The sequence below is a fragment of the Watersipora subatra genome, chromosome 4 (assembly GCF_963576615.1).
Source record: "Watersipora subatra chromosome 4, tzWatSuba1.1, whole genome shotgun sequence".
In the NCBI taxonomy this organism is placed as follows: Eukaryota; Metazoa; Bryozoa; class Gymnolaemata; order Cheilostomatida; family Watersiporidae; genus Watersipora; species Watersipora subatra.
In genome coordinates, this window is record NC_088711.1 from 66,167,024 (window position 1) to 66,190,961 (window position 23,938).

The 23,938-nt window shown below is 41.2% G+C and overlaps 1 protein-coding gene and 1 pseudogene across 1 annotated transcript in view; both read left to right on the forward strand.

Annotated features, from left to right (window-relative positions):
• The window catches only part of LOC137393492 (zinc finger protein 850-like), a 317,826-nt gene that overhangs the window by 18,129 nt on the left and 275,759 nt on the right, over positions 1 to 23,938 (forward strand). The window lies entirely within an intron of this gene.
• The window catches only part of LOC137394533 (zinc finger protein 271-like), a 72,276-nt pseudogene that overhangs the window by 11,550 nt on the left and 36,788 nt on the right, over positions 1 to 23,938 (forward strand).

The window sequence follows — 23,938 nt, forward strand, 5'->3', positions numbered from 1 at the left end:
AAACACCACTAATTGTATGTATCTTTTATTACTTGTTAAGTTTTCCTACTGCTGCTGATCACAAGGATGCCTGGATTAAAGCAGTGAGACGAGAACAGTGGACCCCAAGTAAATCTTCTGTACTTTGTTCAGACCACTTCACTATAGTGACAGCTACCAAGTATCACTTGGTATTGGGAAAAAAGCTAGATTGAAGGCCAATACCATACCAACATTAGAGTTTGTCTTTTAAGACATTGATAAAATTCAAATTTATCAAAGACAACTGTTGTAATGAAGGATAACTTATATCTCCCTCTCTCGCAAATGCTAGCATTAGCTGCTATTGTATGTATTTAATTTTACATTTTGAATAATCACATTTCCTTGTATTATTTTTTGATTGTTGCTTTTTGAAAGCATGTGGTAAATTATGACAATAACCAACATCTTCTTTCTGTTACAATATCCTGTTTTGAGTGTTTTATTTGCATTTTTAGAGCATGGAAACCAAGCAATATATATTTAATTGTTCGATATATAAATAAATTGCACCAACATGCGAGTATATTAACATACGAGCTCAGTCTCGGAACGCATTAAGCTCGTAAGTTGAAGTATGACCGTATAAGTTTTTAGCTTTTAAGAGCTTGTAATCACCTTCTCATATATTTCACACCTACAACACAACAGAGTAAGGTATGGTGAATCTTATGACACCAAATAACTGCAATGTGAATGTTGTTGCAAGTCAACCTTTAACTTGCTTTTGCATATTGTACAAATAACTTGGTATTGTCCTTTCGTAACTGGCTTCTTAGTGGTGGCAATTAGTGCTAGCCTGGCAAAGTTGTTCCTCAATCCAGCACTACGAAGCGACACTCTTGTCGCTTTCTCGCTGTGGTTGCAAACTTCAATCACCGCAGGCGAAGACAAAGTCAAGCCACCCTGATTCTTAACTGTAATTAGGGAATTCGTTGCTTGGTTTACATCAACGTTGGTAACATCCACGATGCTAGTGATACAATCATTACACTTCAGCTTTGGTGACCTAGCCAGCTGTAAAATAGTCATTCCGTCTCATTTTTGACTTCAGACATACTTGCATACTCATCATATTTAGTCATGTTTAGTTCAGCATATTAGTCTATTTACCTAGCCAAGGTCTGGCTCTTTGAGTGGGTGGGCTATTTCCCCTCCCCTCTCCATTCCCCTTCTCTCTTTTCCCCTTCTAACTTATTCTTTGGAGAAGGGGAAAAGAGAGAATGGGGATAAGAGAGGGTTGCAAATAAAGCCATGATGGCTCATGATTTGTGTGCAACAATTCATAGCTTTTATAGTTTTAATCTATGGTGGTTATCAGATATTATCACATAATTGCTTTAGTTTAATGGATTATGTATACAAGAAGGTTTTTATGTGAGAATAAATGTAATTTTGTTACCTTCTTCCCATTAGATTCATTGTAAACAGCAGTGCAGGCAAGCGTAAGGTACAATACAGTGACGTTGCGTCGTGCTATTTAGTTCTGACAGGCTTTTTCCCTATTGGCCAATCTAGGTATATATATATCTATGGTTTGAATTGTTACACATGATATTTTATTCATATTTGCAATGAAAACCGTTAAAGAATCTTTTCATTTTACTTATAGGATTTAAATGACATTTTTATGATATAAAAAACTTTGAGTGTATACCATACTACTGAGCTTGTGAGCCAAAAACTGTAAACTTGTATTATAGGTAAACATTGTGGACAGAATTCCTTTTCAAGAGATCAAAATGATATATCTGGAAGATTGTTATGCACTACCGATGTAACGACAACGATAAAATGTCTCCCTGCAAGGAAGCCTCTTCACTGTGAGATATTCAGTGCTTGCTTTGCTCGCCGCAGTCATCTAGCAACAGACATGAGAACACACACTGGAGGAAAACCATTCCAGTGCAATATATGCAGTAATGGCTTTACTCATCGTCATAGTCTAACAAGACACATGAAGACTCATACTGGACAGAAGCCATTTCAGTGCAATATTTTGAGTAGTCTGTTTTCTCAACGGTGTATATTAACAAGACACATGAAAACTCATACTGGAGAAAAGCTATTTCAGTGTAAGATTTGCAGTAGTCGGTTTACTCAATGTGGTACTCTAACGAATCATATGAGGACTCACACTGGAGAAAAGCCATTTCAGTGTAAGATTTGCAGTAGTCGGTTTACTCAATGTGGTACTCTAACGAATCATATGAGGACTCACACTGGAGAGAAGCCATTTCAGTGTAAGATTTGCAGTAGTCGGTTTGCTCATCACCATATTTTAATAAGACACATGATGACTCATACTGGAGAAAAGCCATTTCAGTGTAATATTTGCAGTAGTCGGTTTACTCAATGTAGTACTCTAACGGATCATATGAGGACTCACACCGGGGAGAAGCCATTTCAGTGCAAGATTTGCAATAGTCAGTTTTCTCAACGGTGTAATTTAACAAGACACGTGAAAACTCATACTGGAGAGAAGCCATTTCAGTGTAAGATTTGCAGTAGTCGGTTTACTCAATGTGGTACTCTAACGAATCATATGAGGACTCACACTGGAGAGAAGCCATTTCAATGTAATATTTGCAGTAGTCGGTTTGCTCAAAGTGGTACTCTAAGGAAACATATGAGGACCCACACTGGAAAAAAACCATTCCTTTGCACTATATGCAGTAGTAAATTTGCTGATCGCGGTAATCTAACAAGTCATATGAGGATTCACACTTGAGAGAAGCTATTTCAGTGTAAGATTTGCAAGAGTCGGTTTGCTCAACTTGGTACTCTAACGGAACATATGAAGACTCACACTAGAGAAAAAACATTCGGGTGCAAGATATGCAATAGTAAATTTGCAGAACGCCATAGTTTAACGAGACACATAAAAACTCATACCCGAAAGAAGCCATTCTAGTGCAAGATTTGCAATAGCCGGTTTTCTCAACACGTAATTTAACAAGAAACATGAAGACTCATACTGGAGAGAAGCCATTCCAGTGTAAGATTTGCAGTAGACGGCTTGCCCAATGCTATAATTTAACAAGTCATATGAAGACTCATACTTGATAAAAGCCATTGCGTTATAGGACACACAACTGTACATGTTCAAATGTACTTGGATACACTCATGTACTCTTGTTTAGTTGTGTAACACTTGTATAGGGATTGTCTTTTTTATGCGTATTTGCATCTGTGGTATATTGAGTTATTATTTACTTATCTAGTTGAGGTAAACTATTTGGAGCTTTGTGGTCAAAAATAAATTGCATGCATGTGTTCTATTGAATGATAAGCCTTGGTTCAGTTTTTCAGTTTGGTTGAACCGATATGAACATGACTAACAACTGCAACTTTTTGGAGATTGGTACATTGGCTGATCCTCCTGACCAAACCTACTGACGTCGGAAACATCGAATCAATTACTTTAGCAGTTGAATATTTATAGCGAAGCTTTAATCTATATAGTGCTTGAAATTCCTTACATACCTGCTGAGCAATAATTCACATAACAGCTAAGGCTTCTTGTTGTGTCTAATATTACATTTTATAGTTGAATTCCAGCCTCATTGTGTATCTTGTTGGTCAGTTTACAAGTTAAAAACACAATTTTATGGTATTAACGACTGAAGATAACTATAAAGATTCTGTTGTAAATACTTTTTACTTATGGAAAATATTGTCTATCAGCTGACAACATGTATAGGCTACACCCGAGCTTTAAATACTGTTTTTCCGTTACAAGTATACAGAGTGTATAAGCTGTACCTACTGCTTTTCCATTCGTTTAACACACCGTAAAACCTCTATTTGAATGCCACTTACATATGAACGCCTCTTCGCCATTCTTTGATCTTTGCGAACCCATAATAGCTAATGATCAGTCGAAAAGTGTCAACCAAAGGGTGGTAATACTGACTCAGTTACATCGATGAAAATTATTAATTCTTTCATTGTTTATGTTCATATCGAAGTTCGTTTTCCAACTCTAAAGGTGTTCATTTTTTCGTCAAAATTTTGAAATCCACACCTTAGACATCATTAATAGCTGTATCAGGCTAATAGTAGTTCATTTTTGGCACAACCTTGGTACATTGGCGTACATGTATGTGAAAAACAGTTTACATTCATGATGGTGTATGAATCACTACTTTTAGGCTAAAAGTTGTGCTTAGCAACGCAGCAAAAGTTCATCATTTGTGCAAAATGCGATGCGAAAAAAATTTGCTCTGTTTGAAAGGGTGTTTGGACACTAATATTGACTAGTCCTGTAGTGCAGAAGAAAATTTGAGGTCGAAAAACAATGTGGAAGGTATTGAAGCCACAGAAACCAGATAGAAGCCACGATAGCAGAAGATGTTTGTACCATCGAAAGCAACAAGCAGCATGCAACTGGCCGAGCAAACGATGCAAATATTTTTGTTTCAAAATTGTCAATTTTTGTTTCTGCTTGTATTATAGTAGTATTGTAGGTATTGTTTGTTTATGTAACTTGTCTTTGAATATAAATCTGCAGCTTTTGATAGATTACCATTATACAACACGAAATATGCAGATGAATAGCAAATTATTTAATAGAATACTTGCGGTTATCTTAACACGACTTACAATTGATCAGCGCTCATAACTCCTCTTCTACTGTATATAAAAAGATAGTGTGAGCTGCAAACTGTAGCAAACACGTCATTGAGTACATTAAGCAGCATCGTTAAACATAGCTATAGAATGAAAATGCACTTAAAAATTTAAATTGAAAGCACCAACAAATTGCTAAGCACGTGACAGGGCCTTAGGCTATAATATTATCAAGTGTTTTTTGCAGGCATGTTATATCAACTGGTAGAGATACATGTATATCTCGGCTTGTCAATGCATATTTATCAAGTGCATAAAAATATAGCTGAGACATGGCAAGTAAGTTATTGATGCAATAACATTGGAGGTCAAAAACAACGTGGAAGGTGTTGAGTGCACAGACACCAAATAGAAGCCACGATGGCCAAAAGATGCTCGTACTATTGAAAGCAACAAACAGCATGCAACTGTCCGAGCAAACGATGCAAAACCTGTTTCAAAAATGTCAATTTTTGTTTCTGTTTGTATTATAGTAGTATTATAAGTATGGTTTGTTAGCACAGGGCCTTAGGCTATAATATCATCACATGAATGTTGCAAGCAATAAATGTTGCAAGCAATTATATATGTCAACTGGTAGAGATATATCTCGGCTTGCCAATGCATATTCATCAAGATCTTTGACGGGTTACCAGATTTATTGCATCAAAAAGGATTAACGTAGCTCCACTCAAAGCATAGTGCAAAATTTAGGCGACGTTCACTTTACCCGTAAAAGGGTTAAATTGGCATCAGAAAACTGACAAGTTTAAAAAAATACAACTATTTAAAAAATGCAACACTAGCCTCTATTTGAACGCCACCTCCATTTGTCCGCCACTATAGGAAGGGTTGAAAATGGAACGCCATTGCACTCAAAAAGAGGTTTTACAATTTGTTGTTAGGCCTGAAACTATAAACTTTTGGCAGCAGGCTATGACTCATACCCAAAGATGAGCTAAAGCTTTATATTAAAGTATAAAATAATAAGACCTTCATAGTAGGAGAAGACATACTTACTGTCATGGCAAGACAACTACTGTAATGGTCGCAACAGAATGCAAATGTAGTCAGTGATTGGCAGATTTATGGGATAATTATAATATTATTTTAACGGTAGTATGAGTGGTCATTCATAAATAGCAATAATTGGTAATAATTTGTGATAATAGGCGTTAAACTCGACATTGAACAGCAACAAACAATACTAATATTGATTTCATACATCATCGTGATTAAAGCGACATTCTGCAACAACTTGTCTGCGTCAGTCTAGAAATTTTTATATCCAGTAGATGAAAACAACATAAATTATGATAATGCCGATCAGTCTACGAATATCAGTAAAAGTCACTTTGGCTTTTGTTCGAATGTTTTTAATTTGCAAACTTTTGGTGCAGTTCGTACATAATAATTTAGTCAAGTGTTTGTTGCTGCCGTCTCCACAGCGGCTGCCTTCCCTTCTATTTGTCATTGTAATTCACTTATCCTTAAAGTCTATCAAGTAAGAGGATAGAGAGTAGCACTAGACAAACTTTGATTGCTTCCTACTCAGCCTTATGAAAAACTGAATCTTTTTGGTTGTTTTTTAATAATTTTAATAATTGGTTGTATGATCAAAGTGAACTTTACAATAACAACCTTTCACCTTATCCAGCTCACACTCTCAATGAGTATTTTGGTATTCGCTAACCTACCTGTGAAGTGGCAATAGCGGTCATGGCTAGGTAATTTGAACAAGCTTTAATTATTTATGTTGTTAAACTTAATATCGTGGAGCATGTAGAAAGCTATATAATAAGTATTGCTAATTGTCAGCACTATACTTAATTACATATTAGATGCTTTTAAAGTAAGAAGAACGACAAGTTTTTTTTAGGGTTAGCGGTCCAAATACAAATCCTGTTACGCTTTCAGATTTCTAAAAAGAAGTAGACTTTTTATTGCGAATCGATTATTAAAGTGATTTAAACCTTTTTATTTAAAGACCGATTATATGTTACGTTAAATAGTAAACTCTACACTTTAACATCTGAAGATGTGCAGATGATGAGTCTGTCACATAAGAAAAATAAAAATAGAATTAATAAAAATAATCCCGCGACCCAACACGAGCGAAGCGATTGCTTGGGAGATTTATGATAAATGCATATGTGCACACAACTCACCAAAATTATTCATCAACAGCCATTGCTAACCCTTGTACCTAAATTTCATCAAAAAATTTAATTATTTTTTAATGGAGTTGTTTAAGTATAATAATGATACAAAACACATATAAACCTATTTAAATATTTTACCAAGTCTTTATTATTTGCAGACAATTTCCTAAACCTTGCTCATCTGATCGGATTATAAATGAATAGGCAGATTCTTTCGGCCCAAAATCGTTATTAAAACTTGACAAGCCTTTTTTTATCAAAATTAAGACGGGTAAACAAAACGCTGAGCAACAGTGAGTAGAACCATTAAGTTGTGCGCATTTCACACAAAAAAAACGTGCACATTTCGTCGGTCTATAGCATTGTCGAATTGCCGAAGATTTCTGTAATTATCGTAGAAGTACTGAAAAGTAATCCTTTCTTTTTTGCCGATTTCAAAGTAACTGACATTTTGGACACTTATGAGTACTTTGGTATTCCAACTGATGTCCAAAGCAGTGAAAGTAAAGGAAATGACGATGATATTTTTTTAACGATTCCTATGAGATTATTACAGTACTTAATTATAAGAATAATTATTCGATTTTATAAGATTTAGTTATCAAAATAATTATTCGATTTTATAAGATTTAATTATAAAAATAGGCATTCGAATTTACAAGATCAAAGTATATAGTGACTGATGTTGGGCAATAGGTTACTGTTATTATTTTTCCTAAGTAATTTTGTTAAATAGAATTTTTAAAAATCTATATAAATATCACAACTTCTTGATATTGTTTGCTATGACGTTTTAAAATGTAAACAAAACTGTACATTGGTTTTCTCTTATTACTGTATTACTACATGTATGTTCATAATATTGGTTATTCTAATAATATCTGTGCATTTTACTTCTAATATTGCATTTCTCCTATTGCTGTGGAGAGATATAAACATATAATCTTTTCCTTTCATTATTGCTGTTTGCTGTATACATATAACACCCAGTACATTACAGCTACCATTGCAGTTATCCTATTGCACTGCAGTTCCATTTGACTGCTAATATTGCGTTTGTCAACCATCAGTGCCCTTTTTTTCCAATATTACTTTGGTCGTGGGCTGTATGACAGTAGAGTTTCTAGTATATTTAATTGTCATAAATATTTAAAGCATTGTATTTATAAATAAATAGGGCGGTACAAAGCAAAAGCTTTGTCACGTTAGAACTGTAAATAATAAAACATTTTATGATATACTATATCCAAAATACTACATTAAGAATTATTTAAACTATAAATTGATGTTTAAAATATAATAAAATGTAACTTATAAAAAAGCAATCATGTTTTTGTATGGTTTTTAGTTGTTTTGGTCTTGTCATGTGACAAAACTTTAAAATAAGATAGAGTACTTAAGTTAGATAAATATTTGATATAATATTTTTAAATAAATAGTGCGGTGCGAAGTTAAAGCTTTGTCATGTGAAGTTTCTGTAGAGCTTTGTGTAGAGCGTGTAAAACTTTGTCATTTCATCTAGCTTTCTCTAGTGACAAAACTAAAGCGTTGTTACTAGAGAAAATTTGGTAATATTTTATAAATATATGAAGAAATATTTAAACTATAAATTGATGTTTAAATATAATAAAATGTAACTTATAAAAATTCAATCGTGTTTTGTATGGTTCTATATAATGTTGTATAAGGTAGCACATCTGACTGATTTTATCTTGTAACAAATAAATTTTACGAACTGACGAACTGGCTCTTCCTGTCAAGCAAAAAGTATATTCTCTATATCAATCAACTATCAAATCAATTCTGCGAATTGGTGTATGATCTGTTATACACACTATTTATAATTCTGACACAAGTTGTTTTCTGAATGTTTGTATACTTATCTCTCAGTAAGTGTTTTGCCTCGCTTGGGCACCAATGTTACTTCCTTTGTAGTATGAGGGTGAGCCACTGTTCTACTACCAGTATAAGCCTCTCTCGGGATCAATTTTAAATGCTCTATGCAAACTTGAATGCCATCATTGAATCAATAATAATTTATGTTGGCCTCAAGCTTAAATATATTATCTGGCTTATTATTTATCAATAATAAGCTTCACTTGTGTAAGGCATTGTTATTGACTAATACAATCAGATGTCAGGAGCCGGATATACACGATTGTACATTCGCAATCTTGAATGCATATTGTACAGTTGATCTGATTGGCTCCTCATTCTACTGAAGGTATATAAAAATTTACTGTAACGTTACATGGTCTCAGAACTAAAACTACATGCCAGTAACTGAATGATAACGACAATATTGTGATATTGCTGTAGGCTTGAGACTTGCGTGGGGGTATACATATAGAGTGGGTGAGGATTTAGAAGAATCCCATTCTATACCACTACTACTATTAACAATACAACAAAGGCGTAAGTAATTAAGTATTAGTGAGGGTATAAGTTTGTTAATAAAAATAGAAAAAGACAAGTTCAGTGTGACTGGTCTGTTTGTGAGGGTTTGGATGAATCCTGTTTTAACAAAGGTACATACTACTTCAGGAGCATAACCAGATTAGCGATGGCAAATAAAAATGCCATAAAAAGGAGAGTTTTGTGCAATGTTTCGCTTTTACAGACGAAAACTTGGCGGTCAGTTGACAAACATGTAAAAGACGGTTCAATATACTAAGAATAGCCAAGAAATATGGGGAAATGGAGGATGAGGAACATATCGCGAATCTTTTGATTTTAATTTTTTGAATCTTTGGAATTTGTGTTTGAGGTTAGTGACAATAAGTTGAAGGAGCAGCTGATTGATATTGAAGACTTAAATTTGGTCGCATTCATTAGAACAACCAAACAATAGGTTTCTCATCATGCCCAAGCACCGAAATTAGTTGGGGAACAACCTGATGACAGCATGGATTACGTAAGGCAGTCAGGTTCAGCAAAATATTAGAGAAAGGATCAAGGACAACAAAGAACAAAGGAGAAATGTTACATTTGTAACAAGGAGCATCATCCAAAGGAGAGATGTTCTGCTAAAGGATCAACATGTTACATGTATGTGTTCAAAGAGAGAGGATATTAGGCTGGGGCTACAGCATGCAAATAAAAAAAGTTGAGCAAACAAAACAAAACTGATGAAGTTATACCAGGATTGGAAGACTTGGGGTGTCTTTACTTAGTTTTTGAATGGGAATGACTAGGAGAGGTAACTGTAAAAAAACATCACTGAGACTCAAAAGGCCTGAATGGTAGACATAAAATTACACTCAGAATCGATAAAGTATAAAATTGATACGGGCGTTGCTCTAGCAGCTGTTCCTTCAAGTATGAGTGGACTGGTTAAAAATATTACGCAACTTAAAATAATTTTAAGGGGGGCGAGTAATCATAAGTTAAATGTGACAGGTCAAGCCGAGGCGACATTGAGTTCCTCAAATTTTCAAGTGCAAAAAACTATATATCTTGTTAAAAACCTAGTGACAATCCTGTGAGCTAAACCGGCAATTGCAAAGTTAGGTCTAATTGATTTTACGAACAGCGATGAGACTGATGTGAAGAAAGAGTGAATCAAGAGGTATCCCAAATTATTTACATGTCTAAGTTCGATGGATGCAGAAGTGAAAATCACAGTAGATGATAAAGTTACTCTGTTGTACTATAGGTTCCTAGAAGGAAAGCGGCAGCTAGGAAACAACCGTTGCTGGAGGGAATTGTATGGGCATTCCATCTGAACAGAAGATAGATGTAAAGAGCCTCAGGAAGGAAATTTAAGGTAGATCAAAGACACAAACAGGCTGCATGTTATAACAGTAGGCATGCAGCTCGAACCAGACGCCCCATCGGTATTCAACAACAGGTGGTCATTCTAGAGAAAGGCAAATCTCCAACGCAGGTGAATGTTATTGGAACTCGAAGAAGAGAAATAGTGGCAGTTCGATCTTCAAGGAACTTGCTGTGCAGAAACAGAGCTAATGTATTGTAAAGGATCTGACTCCGGTAGCTGAGTCAGCTTTACTTCCTAACAAGGGAGTCGCAACCTGGGCTACTGGCCGGCCTTGTCCGAGGCCTGATTGACCTGCCCGTGGCGGTCAAGTCAGTCCAAGACAGAACCTAGTAGTCAGGCTTGCTCCGAAACCAAACCCCCGGCCTGCCTCTGGATCTCTACCTCAGGCTAGTCTGGATCCACTAATGGCTGGTCTTAAGACTGGATCTCTTGTGCCATGGCACACCCGATCGAGTCTAGACAAGGCCGTGGATCGCCTCCTAGCCTTCTTAGAGTCACCCTGGCAGTTCTGTCTGTTGGTTGCACTGAGCCTGCTTGTACAATCGGTGAGCCAACCAGGCAGGCGTCAATAGAATCAGTTTGTATGAGTATATAGCAATTTATTAATGATATCTTCAATACAAGTATGCACAAGTATGAGTAGAATCAAGCACCCCTGCCTGTCTACCGCGCTGGCTTATATAGCCAGCGCCTATCGTTTAACTCTGCCTACCGATCTATTTATCTCACAAAGGATATGCCAGATATAACAGGATGGTTATGTAACAAAAAGGCAGTTCAGTAATACAGTTATATAATAAAAAGGCAGTTCAGTAATACAGTTATATAATAAAAAGGCAGTTCAGTAATACAGTTATATAATAATAAAAAGGCAGTTCAAGTATGCAATAAAGGAAGTTCGAGAGGTTCGGTTAAATGATAGTGCGGATATATATATGAGTGCAGTAAATAGTACACAGGTATGTCTCGGTCCTCCACACTCTCCCCCCCAATTGTTTGGCCAGGGGTGAACAATTAAGGGAGTGTTTTCAGTGGAAACGTCGCGCTTGTGTTCTCAACCTCTGAGCTTCTATACGGCATTCCTCGGCCATCCGGATGTAACGTTGGTATCGGTCCTGGTCGTAGTGGAGTATACAATTGGTGCCTCTGGCTAGTCTCTAGCGGAGGGCCACCCTGGAGTGGTTTACCTCCGCTCCTGACTTGGAAACTCTGGCCCTCAGAATTTTGCCTGGCCTGTTCTGGCTTGGCTTTGCCCTGGGGCGTCCTGTTCCCTATCATTTGCACCATCCTGGGAATGGTTATCGCCGGTTCTACCGGCCTCGCTCCCTTATAGGCAATGGGTGCGATATTTTTCTTGGCTACGTTATTCCCAGGTAGTTTTACCTGATCGACGTCTTGGTTTCCTGCCGTTATCTCGGTTTCTTCCAGGATCTCATCTAATTCTGTCAATAATTCCTGCAGTTCTGGATCCTCGATGGTTTTGGTTTCATCTGAAGTTGGTCTCATATTCGTGATATAGGTTTGTGGAGAGAGCTGGTTATTCGTTAGCGCGCAACGGTTGAAGTGACTGGAGGCTGTTTCAGTTTCAGAAGATGGCCGCTTTCCGGTCCTGCCGTGCTCTTGTTCCTGAATTGTTCTGCCGTTCGGAGTCTGCTGTCGAAGGCCTTCATTGCCGGATGGTTCCTCTCCTGCTTGGTTTTCTTCGTCTGCCTCCGTCTCTGCCCCCTTTTCCGGGATATTTCGGTCAGGTATGATTGTATCTGGTTGCTCTCCTCCATGGCGGCTTGCGGCCATCATCTCTTCTAGTTCGGCAACCGACTCTTTTAAAATTGTATATTGAGACATCAGTTCTAAGTTCGTCCTCAGACCTTCCCTCTCTATCAAGGTCTCCAGTTGCTCCACCATAACTTTGGTAGACTGATACCGTTTCCTGAGTTCGGCCTGTCTTTCTCTGGCTTCCGGTCCTTCTTCTTCAGGGTCGATTTGGTGGCACACAGTCTGGCCGTATCTGATAGGAGGACCCACCATTCGCCGGAGTCTCCCGTCTCGTCTTTCTCCCATACTATTTTCTGTTTCCCTTGGTTCTGAGTTCCTTCGCACCTCTTCTTCAGCTGGTGCTGGTGTAGAAACTTTGGGTTGGGGCGGACCCCTTTGCTCGGTGATCCCGGAGTGGGAGGTCTCATCGACTGCGGTATTGTCTGCCTCTCCTTCTGTCAAATCTTGTCCGGAAGGCTCCACCGGGGGTTCGGAACAGGGCCCAAGACTCGGTTCCTCTGGTTCTGTGTTGGATATACCGGGTTGCTCTGTTGCCTCTCTAACCCCCTCGGTAGGATCGTGACTGCCCGAGGCAGCCCCTCTTTCTCTGGCCAGGACCTCCAGAAGTCGTCTCCTGAACGTGTCACTGTCCATATCCGGGGGAGGTTCCATCCTCTCCTGCCGCGTTGGCGGAGGGGGCTCCCTTCTAGTGTACTCTACTGTGGGCAGCATCTCTCCTAGCCCTTCCAGCCTCTTCTCTCTTCATCCAGTGGCACCTCTCATGTTTGGCCTTCTGGAGGGTTCCTTGGTGGTCGGGGCCTTCCCATCTGCCTCTGGACACGCATAGTATGGTTTTAATCTCTTTTCGTTTTGTACCGATATTTGTCCTTGTCTCTCTACTTGGTACGTGTGGTTGGGATTACACCTAGTGACTGTATAGGGTCCCACATATTTGGGCTGTAACTTGGGGCTTTCTCCTCGTCTACGTCTCTTGTTGACCAGCAGTACCAAGTCACCGGTCCCAAACGATGGGGGCTCCTCGTCGTCCTCCACCCAGATCTTCATCTGGCGGTCTCGGAGAATTTCATACGTTTCCTCCAGCCGGCTGGCCAGTTCCAGTACGTAGGGTTGTACCGCCTGGCCAGTGACTGAAACGGGTTCTGAGAGCTGGTCTGGCAGTCGCAGTTCCCTGCCCATCATCATGTAATTCGCGGTTTCTCCCGTGGCGGAGTGGGGAGTGCCCCGAAAAGCCCTCATTATCTGTGGCAGCAACAAGTCCCATTCTGTAGGCACTCGTCGCAGGAGCAAGGCTCTCAAGGAATCTCCCAGGCTCCGATTGTTTCTTTCTACAACGCCATTCTCCTGGGGGTGGTATGGTGTAGTCCGTGTTTTGTCTACGTTCCATAGACTACATAATTCTCCCATGAGTTTAGACTCAAATTGGGCCCCTTGGTCGGAGTGTAATTCCTCGGGTAGGCCAAAATAACAGAACACCCTTTCGTCCAGGATTGTGGCTACCACCGGGGCAGTTGCATCCGGGATCGCTATTGCATCCTGCCATCTGGAGAAATGGTCGCTAATCACTAGAATCCACTTGTTCCCCCGGTTAGTCACTGGCATTGGTCCCACCAGGTCGACCGCTAGCTTCTGCCACGGTCGCCCGGCGTACAATCGGTGTCTGCTCCTAGTTGCGTGATTCCCGCCGGTTTTTGCCACTTGACAGATCTCACACGTCTTGATGAGTCGTCTCACGTCGGCATTCAGTCCCGGCCAATACCAATTGAGCAGTAGTCTTTTTACAGTCTTGTGAACCCCTGCGTGGGCAAGCCTGTGCGTGTCCCACATTACCGCCCGAGGACATAGGGTACACCATCTGGGGTGGCCGTCCGTCGTTAGTCTGACCTCCAGGATGCCGTTGGGGGATAACCTCAGAGCCTCCCCTCTTTTGTGTAGGACCCGGAGCTCGTTACTCCCTAGAGTCAGCTCCTCCTCTGGTAGCTCTTGATCATTTTTTACTGCCCAGTACATCCTGGCCACGGCCTGTGTCCCTTCCATTTGGCTCTGTACCAGCTGTCGGAAATTTCGGTCTCCTGGTAGCTTAATTGCGGCCACGGTGTCAGACTCTCCTTCCAGCAATGCCTGTTTGCTAGGGCCCCCGTCTCGCTCCTCTATTCGGATACACTGCCGACAGTCGTTTGGGCAGACCTGTCGACTCAGGCCGTCGGCATTCCCGTGCTTGACCCCTGATCGGTGTTCCAGTACGTACGAGAATTCTGACAGAATTTCCCGCCACTGAGCTACTTGAGCCGACGGCTCCCTCCTCCTACACAGCCATCTCAGGGAGGCATGGTCTGTGCGGAGCACGAACTGTTGACCATACAAGTAGGGCCGGAAGTGTTTGACGGCTTTTACTACTGCCAGGAGCTCTCGGCGCGTCACACAGTAATTTTGTTCGGCTGGGCTGAGGGTCTTGCTGTAGTATGCCACTACGGTCTCCCTACCCCCCTGGTTCTGAGACAGGACGGCCCCCACTCCCACATTACTGGCATTGGTGTCTAGAGTATATTGACTCTTTGGGTTGGGATACCCCAGCACTGGTGCCGAGATCAGGCCTTGTCGGAGAGTCTCGAATGCCTGCTGTTCTTCTTCTCCCCACCTCCAAGGCTTCCCTTTGCTAGTCAAGATCGTGAGCGGTTTGGCAATAGTGGCGTAATCTCGCAGGTACTGTCGGTAGTACCCTGTGGTCCCCAGGAAGGCCTGCAGTTCCTTTGTATTTCAAGGGGTCTGCCATTCGGCCACTGCTTTTACCTTTTCTGGGTCCGTGGACACTCCTTCCGGGCTCACCACATGGCCAAGGTACCTCACTTTCCTCTGGAGGAGCTCGCATTTAGAGGGCTTCAGTTTCAGCTGCGCGGCGGCGAGTCTCTGGAAAACCTCTTCCAAATGGGTCTCGAAGTCTGGAGCAATTACGATGATGTCGTCCAAGTATAACAAGAGGGTTTTCCAATGGAGCCCGTGAAGTACAGACTCCATCAGTCTTTGGAAGGTGGCGGGGGCCGACGTCAATCTGAAGGGCAGTACCTTCCACTTCCACAACCCACTTCTCGTGGCAAAGGCGGATTTCTCTTGAGCATCCGGATCTAACGGTACTTGCCAGTATCCACTGGTCAGATCCAACGTACTAAAAAATCGGCTTCCTGCCAGGGCGTCCAGGCTTTCATCAATCCTAGGGATGGGGTACGCATCCTGTTGGGTGACCGCATTCAGCTGTCGATAGTTAATACAAAGTCTCCATCCGCCATCCTTCTTCCTCACCATGACGACTGGGGAACTCCATGCCCCATTGGCAGGCTCGATCAAACCCTTTTCCAGTAGTTCCTGTACTTGTTTATCCGCTTCTGGCTCCTTGAGGGGTCCCAACCGGTGGGGGGTTGTCTGACTGGCCTGGCACCCTCCATCAGGGGTATGCTGTGGGCGATTCGGTCGGTCCTTCCTACGTCGCCATCATACTTGCTGAACACGTCCTGGTACCTGGTCAGAAGATAGGCCAAGCTCTGCTTCTCTCCTTCGTGCTGGCATCTTGGGAGGGCCTGCCGATATAGCTCAACCAGGTGACCCGGGACGGCTTCCCCCGTCCTTACAGTGGCACACCCCACTCCTGATTCGTCGAGGCTCCCGTGTTCAGGCCCAGACCAGAGATCCGTCTGTATGTCCTCTTCTTCCACAGCCGTGTATGAGCCAATGACGTGTCCGGCGCCCAACTCTATCGGTTGACATCCGGGGTTCAGGCATCGTATGGTGACATCACCCCCCTCTCCAGGCCTGTTCAGGCTGCAGGCTACGGGTATGTGTGGATCAGAGCCCTCTATCAAGCCCATCGGAACGTAATTTCTGGCGGAAATCTTCCCCGTCACTCTTATCTCCGACAAGGGAGGGATAGTAACTTTCTTCCAGGCGTGAACGTTGGACACCATTATCCTCCCGTACTTGTCAGTGCAAGTAAGTTGCCTATTCCCTAGGGAATTGACGGGTCGGCCAAATTCAATCTGACACTTGTGGGAGATCAGGAAAGGCATACCCAGAATAGCGTCTTCGCTGATCTGGCTTATGAGCTATCTGGCTTCTCTATAGCCACATCCCTGATCCTTTCGGTTAGCCTTATCAGTCCATAAAACTGGAGCTTGCTACCATCGGCCACGAGTCTGTACCGGTCATTCTTTTCCAACTGCACCCTCACTCGCTCCGGCATTCTGTCGAACACCTTTTTGGAGAGTAGGTTAGTGTTGCAGCCGGTGTCTATGAGGAACAGGAGGTCTTGCCTCTCTACCTTTCCAGGTAGGAAGTAGCTCGACCTATGGGGTTTTTCCAAGGCCCCAAACCTTGGCAACCCTTCCCCCGTTGCGGCGGTATCGAGCATCTCTTCCGATTTTTTCCTCCTCGGACGTCCCCTAGGCCTGTCCGGTGGTGGACTCTTTTCGAGCTGGTCCTCCAGGCTTTCCTCGGAAGTAGCTGGCTTTGTGCTCTCCCCGTACCGGCCTGTCGGACCCGACACCGGACTCGTGGGTTGGCCTAGATTCCCTCCTCGAAGATGGCCGCCTCGGTTCGGCCCTCGTCCATTTTTGGGTACCTGCCTCCTAGGGGGTTCGGCTTCATTCCAGCCTTTTTCGTCTCTATGTCCATGGTACTCCGGTCTCTGGAGATGCTCCGCCATTGCTGGGTCCTCGTTCCATCCCGATCCGGTTGATACGGATCTCCTGAACGGATCAGCGCCGGTGGGGCCATCTCTCTCCGACCTAACCTGTCTAAGCTTAAGGCGGGGTTCCATCTGGGTCACAAGCTCCCTCCTTCCTGACCTGTACAGTGTTGGTCTCTCGAGAGCTTCAGTTACCACTGAATCCGCTCTCTGTCCCGACCCTTGCTGTCTAGATCGCTCGGGGTGCTCGGCCCTAGTGGGACCTCCCTTCCGCCCTGGCCTCTCTGGTTCTTCAGTACGTCCATAAACTCTTCGTTTCTTGTCCAGTCTCTGGATCTGGTGGAGGTACTGCCGCTGCGCCTGTTTGGCCGCCCGCGGCGAGTCCCGGGGGCTCGCCTCGCATCCCTCTTCTTCCTCGTCCAGTTCCCAAAGACTTGGGTATGGGTTGTAGACGGGAATCGTTTCTGCTGGGGGTCTCTTGACCGGTGCCGCCGTTCTAGCCAGATGCTGCCAACCCTCCGGATCAACCCCAGATTCCCTTCGACTTGTTTTGTTACGTTGTCTGTGTTTTTCGTGTCCGGGTGCCCTTGTGCAGCCAGCAGGTAGACCTACTGCTGCGGGCCGTAGGCGTTTCCCTGGTCCTGTCTATAGGGCGTCCTCTGATTTGCCTGCCTCCGCGGACAAATTCTTCTCTGGTGGCCTTCCTGGTTGCACCCCCAGCATCTCGCCATTTCCTTTTTCTTGGTCCCGCTCTCTGGAATATACTGCGGTCGATAGATATACAATTTTAACTTGGCCACTTCTTTGGCTAGGTCCGTCATCGAGGTCAACAACAGCTCGAGGGTATTCGGGGTAGTCCTAGCCACCACAACCGGCTCTTCGGGGCCCCGTTCTCCTTCGCCCTGCCCTGTCTCGTCTGGCTGGACTGCCCTGACGTCTGACCTGAAGGGTTGGGCTTGGTGAGACGCTATACTAGGTCGAACCTGTAAGTACTTGTTCCCTGCTCTCACGGCTGCCTCCAGCGTAGGGGTAGGCACCGCTAGCAGATGTCGCTGTAAATAAACATTGCCCAGCAAACCACAGAACGTGTCCACGGCCATCTCTTCTTTCAGGCGGTCCGACATTTCCCCAAACGCGATGTCGGTCAGCTTCTCTATATGGGTGGCGTGCTCAAATAGCGTTGCTTGCTGGTCCTTTTTTAGGCCCTGCAGTTTGGCTCTGGCTTCTTTGGGTGTCAGTCCAAACCTGGCCCGGAGGTTGTTAAATACGCCGTGTATGGTCTGCCCGTGTCCACAGTCCTTAGCCTGCCCTCGCAGTCTCTCTCGGATGTGTAGCAGCGCGGACCCTGGCCCCCAGTCATTTGCATTGGCTACATCGTTGAACTGCCTGATGAAGGCCTCTACATCGCTATTCCCGTCATATTCTGGGGCTCTGAATGTTTCTATTGGTGCAGGGGGTCCCTGTGTTCCCTGTTTGACGAGCAGTCTTTCCAAGACACCCGTCAGTCGCTCTAAACCTCCTAGTCCCTCCATTAGGAGAGCTTCCGGTCTTTCCGCGCTGCGAGCCCGTCTGGTCATACCTGCATCGTCTTTTTGGTCCCTGTTAGTCGTCCTGTTGTGGGTTAAGCAAATCTCACTGCTGCCACCAGTGTAAAGGATCTGACTCCGGTAGCTGAGTCAGCTTTACTTCCTAACAAGGGAGTCGCAACCTGGGCTACTGGCCGGCCTTGTCCGAGGCCTGATTGACCTGCCCGTGGCGGTCAAGTCAATCCAAGACAAGAACCTAGTAGTCAGGCTCGCTCCGAAACCAAACCCCCGGCCTGCCTCTGGATCTCTACCTCAGGCTAGTTTAGATCCACTAATGGCTGGTCTTAAGACTGGATCTCTTGTGCCATGGCACACCCGATCGAGTCTAGACAAGGCCGTGGATCGCCTCCTAGCCTTCTTAGAGTCACCCTGGCAGTTCCGTCTGTTGGTTGCACTGAGCCTGCTTGTACAATCGGTGAGCCAACCAGGCAGGCGTCAATAGAATCAGTTCGTATGAGTTTATAGCAATTTATTAATGATATCTTCAATACAAGTATGCACAAGTATGAGTGGAATCAAGCACCCCTGCCTGTCTACCGCGCTGGCTTATATAGCCAGCGCCTATCGTTTAACTCCGCCTACTGATCTATTTATATCACAAAGGATATGCCAGATATAACAGGATGATTATGTAACAAAAAGGCAGTTCAGTAATACAGTTATATAATAAAAAGGCAGTTCAGTAATACAGTTATATAATAAAAAGGCAGTTCAGTAATACAGTTATATAATAATAAAAAGGCAGTTCAAGTATGCAATAAAGGAAGTTCGAGAGGTTCGGTTAAATGATAGTGCGGATATATATATGAGTGCAGTAAATAGTACACAGGTATGTCCCGGTCCTCCACAGTATTTAGATAACTTATGTCGAAAGACGTAGAAGATAGCTTAGGTGTACCATACTCGGAATCCCTAAGCAGTCCTAGAAGAGATATGAGGACTTACAGAGCAAGTAATGAGAGTGTAACCTAAGACAGAGCTAAATCTGTGCCCAGGACTCCTCCACTTCAAAGTATAGTCGTAGCAAAACCCGTGGCGCACAACAGGCTTAGTAATAATAACAGACCATCGAGAACTCCAGAAAGAAAAACCCAATATGGGAAACGAAAAACCCAACCAGTTGAACTTATAACTTTGTTTTTTAGTTTCAGGAACATAGTATGTTTGTTTCTGTTGTATTCCAGATATTAATACTATAGTATTTGGCAATTTAATTGTAAGGTAGTTAAACGACCCCTCATAAAAGATTATATCTATCTCGGGAGCAAACTGAGTGCATTTTTTACGGTGTATATCTAGCAACTTAGGTGTTTAAGGGATTCAAACACATACACATCGGTCCTGTTAGATTTACAATAATTGATGAGAACAGAAAATGTGTGCCTATAGAATCTCTTTATGGCAATCCACAGAAAATATTAAGGCCTACGAGAAAGATGGTACAAGCAAATAACATTGTTGTAATGTTACGCATTATTTATCTCATCTGCTTAAACACTTATAACAATAACATCACCACCAAGTGTGAAAAGGACACTGAGCTTATAAGAAGCCTGGTTATGGTACAAAACTCAAGGATTGTAAATCTGATTATGTCAAGAGGTTGGGCAACTCCTTATTTGCATAAGAGAGTATTTACGAGGAGACATTATTCTTATGCTTTCAGAAGTCATTTTCTCAGAGATGGGCTACATCCTGGCCTTTTGATAACTGAAGACTGGAAAAAGAAATTCATTGTGTCAAAAGAGTTAACAGTTGAAAAGTGATAAGTAAATTAAATAAAAATACTAAAAGAAAAGCGAAAATTGTATATATATTTCTTATGATGTTACTGGCTTGTATATACATGTAGATATATAACTACAGTAACTAACGACTAACATTAGCACTAATGCAGTTTTATTCAGTTCAAAGAGCAGGTTGCAGTAAGGGTGTGTTGGCATCCTAGTTGACTGATCAACTATCAACCCAGTTGATAAAATTTGTATATAGACCATTGCATTTATGAGACAGTTAGGATATTGGATTTTTATCTGGTGTGCAATTAGCAGTATTGTGTCACTTATGGATATGTGATGGTGCGGAGGGGGGGGGGGGGGAGAGTGGGGATGGCTTTTTATTACAGTGAGGTGTGCTGGCACCATTTATACACCACATAGAAGGAGCTTGAGGGAAAGGTGTAAGGGATTGTCATTGACTAATACAATCAGATGGATATACACTTATTGGATATTCACAATTATAAATGTTTCTTGTACACTTGATCTGATTGGCCCTTCAATCTACTAATGGTATTTAAACATTTACTGTAACCTAACAACTTGGGCTTAAAATGAATGAAGAAAACCATTCAAGTAGTTCGCAGTATAATAAATGCATATCTTGTCAAAATGAGCAGCAGAAAGGTGTCCTCAGAAACGTATAAGTATTATCGTAGTACTCAGCCAAATGGCTTTATCTCCTCTTAGTAGGAAATGTTATACAAGTTCCCCCATCTGGCCGCCCAGGCCGGCTTATGATTTAATCACATTCAGGGGCTCCTTTTATACGAGCCATTTGAGAATAACAACTTTAAATTGGTTGTCAGCATTTTTCTAACGTTGTGCAATTTCTGACTACACATATCGCAACCGATCAGCTGCGACAGAGCGTCTGAGCTTATCTTTCTGAGAAGCCAATGATTTTTGAAAAACTTAACCAATTTTCTGACCATGAAATTTACACAAGTGTCTCTATCTTTTTTTGTAACTTCAAAACTCTAGGAAAGTTCTGGAATATGTATTATGCTCAATTCTTTCTGATTTTCTGAATGTTATATTTTTAAAAACTTTATTTTAGCTGTGAAAAATTATTAAAGCTTATTTTTCAAAGGCTTTGCTTACTGCTAGAAGACAGCTCCTTGGAAAAATCCATGATTAAATGGAATCCCATAAAGGCGTAGTTGATAGGATTGCTTTCCATGAGTTTGATAGTTTCTGAGGACTGCTTTGACATTGCCAGTGTACAATAAAATAAAAACCAACGCAATACATAAAATTTACAACTAACATAAAGCGAAAAGCATAAAGTGCAAATATTAAAAGTAAACTCAAGTTATGCAGTTCTTGTTTATATGACATACTCAATATTTTCATTGTAGCTCGGGGATGTATGCATGGAGGCTCTCTTCTACTATGTATAGGCTGTTCATAAAATTGAATAGCTGTTTCCTTCTCGCGTCTCTGCTTCCGATGTTAATGCAATATTTTGATGTCTTACATGTATGTTGAATCTGAATAAATATATAACTAAATGTACATAGTTATATATTATGGTGAGATACAGTGATTTGTGGTTTTACTGTCTAATTTGCATCTGACATCTTTTAGGTGGTCTGTGTGTCGGGTCTAAGATGAATTTGCCAATTAACTCCTTTCTGCGTGTATTGTTGTCATCATAAGTTATAGAAGTTTCTGGTTTCCTTGGCAACATAGGTCATCTTGTTTTCTCCAAGAACTGATATCTGTCAGATCTATCCATAAAAATACTGTGTTGAAAGCCACTAAAGCTATGTAGATAGCGATATACTTATTATCTTAACATTTACTATAATCAAACCTTGTAAGAAATACAATGTTTTCGTTACATACTATTTGATTAACTGGTAAGTGGTAAACTATTTATGCTAACTGCCAAACTTGTCAGACAAATATCATTTAAAAATCATTTAAATATGAATGTTGAACTTTTTTCCGTCAAATGCCCATTTAAAGTTTTTTCCAAATACACAGAGATGCAAGTATTACTGTCCTCCGCACTAATAATTGTGTATTTCAACATCTCTAATAAAGTACAACAAAACTCTTCATGTGAGCCGCATGTAAAATTTTTATCATGTTTATGGTACATAAGTGAGACCAGACACTAAAATACTACCAGCCTAGCTTCTTTTTCTACTCTCAGAATCATACAAAATTGAGGTTTGCAGTGCCGCAGTCCACAATGTGGTTTATTTGATTTTTCATGAGGTGACACAGTATACTATAAAGAAAAGTGGTAAAAAATGTGAAAAAGTTATTAACACAAACCATTAATACAACAATTACTGTACAGATTAGGCAATTAACATGAGGTTTATCATTTGTATGGCGTAAAATCCATATAACATAGACATTCTTGAAATGAATCATTTATGCTGCAGGACAGTTCAAAATAGTTTCAACTAACATACAAGTCAGTTGAAAACACAGAGTGACTAAATAAAAGTTTTATATTAGTAAAGTTGTGATGCCAGAAACTAAGTTGAAGATGATAATGCTGAGTAATTTTTTTTTAATGGTACAAAAGAATTGCCAAGAATCAAAGACCAGTTTGTTTTATTACTTTAGATTACCACTGTTTTAATATCATTTAACATTACAATAAGAATCATTTACAGACAGAGTGAATATTAACAACATGATAAAGACATGATACTTTTGAATTTTGTTGTCCCTTTTTTAAATATATCTTTGCAGGTGCAAGTTGCTGAACAATGGTATCACTTTACTAAGTAGTAAATGTTCACATTTACTAGGTTAGACTTTGACAAAAAAAAGTTGGCAGTGAGGCCTTTCATTTTTGCTTTTTGATCGTTATCAAATTCACTTATTGCAAAGATGAAGCTGCCTTTTTTCTTTGGTGTGGTTAAACTTTTATAAAATTACTGTTATAACTTTACAAAAAAACTTGTACTGTACCTAATCAAAATGCATCAGATTTTATAGTTTGATAGCGTGATGCATTGACCTGACATGTTCTACTAGAAAGACTTGGCAAGCATGGAAAAAGCTAATCCCCCATGTCTAACTAGTTATAATTGGCTCGAAAAAATATCATATAAAGGGAGTTGTCTGCTTTGTTTAACTTTGAGTTATCCTCTCTGCTAGATTAGGAAAGAATAGGCTCCGCCTTGCAGTCGCAACGGTCAAACAATCGCACATGCGATGTGTGAGTGTATGCACACGTGCGTTTCAACGCAGAATAGTTTAGTACAAATCTTTTTGGTAAGGTAAAGTAAAAGAATTATTTTGCAAAAGATTGGAACACTTACTTTTCATTTCTTTTTTGACTGTGTCAGATAGCTTAATTATGTTTTACTAGCATAAAGTAGGTGGAATTGTTTGTGCATTACTCATAAATATTGACGTCTTATTTACAATTTTTGCCGTTAGTGACGCTTTGTATAGTTAACACGATAATACAAAAGTCTTTACCGGAACCTCAAAAAATTTCTTGTTTGATTTTGTGAAAAGAGTTGGTTTGCTGGCAGTAAAAATCGTTTTATTGTTTTGATTTGTGTCGAAATGAAGTT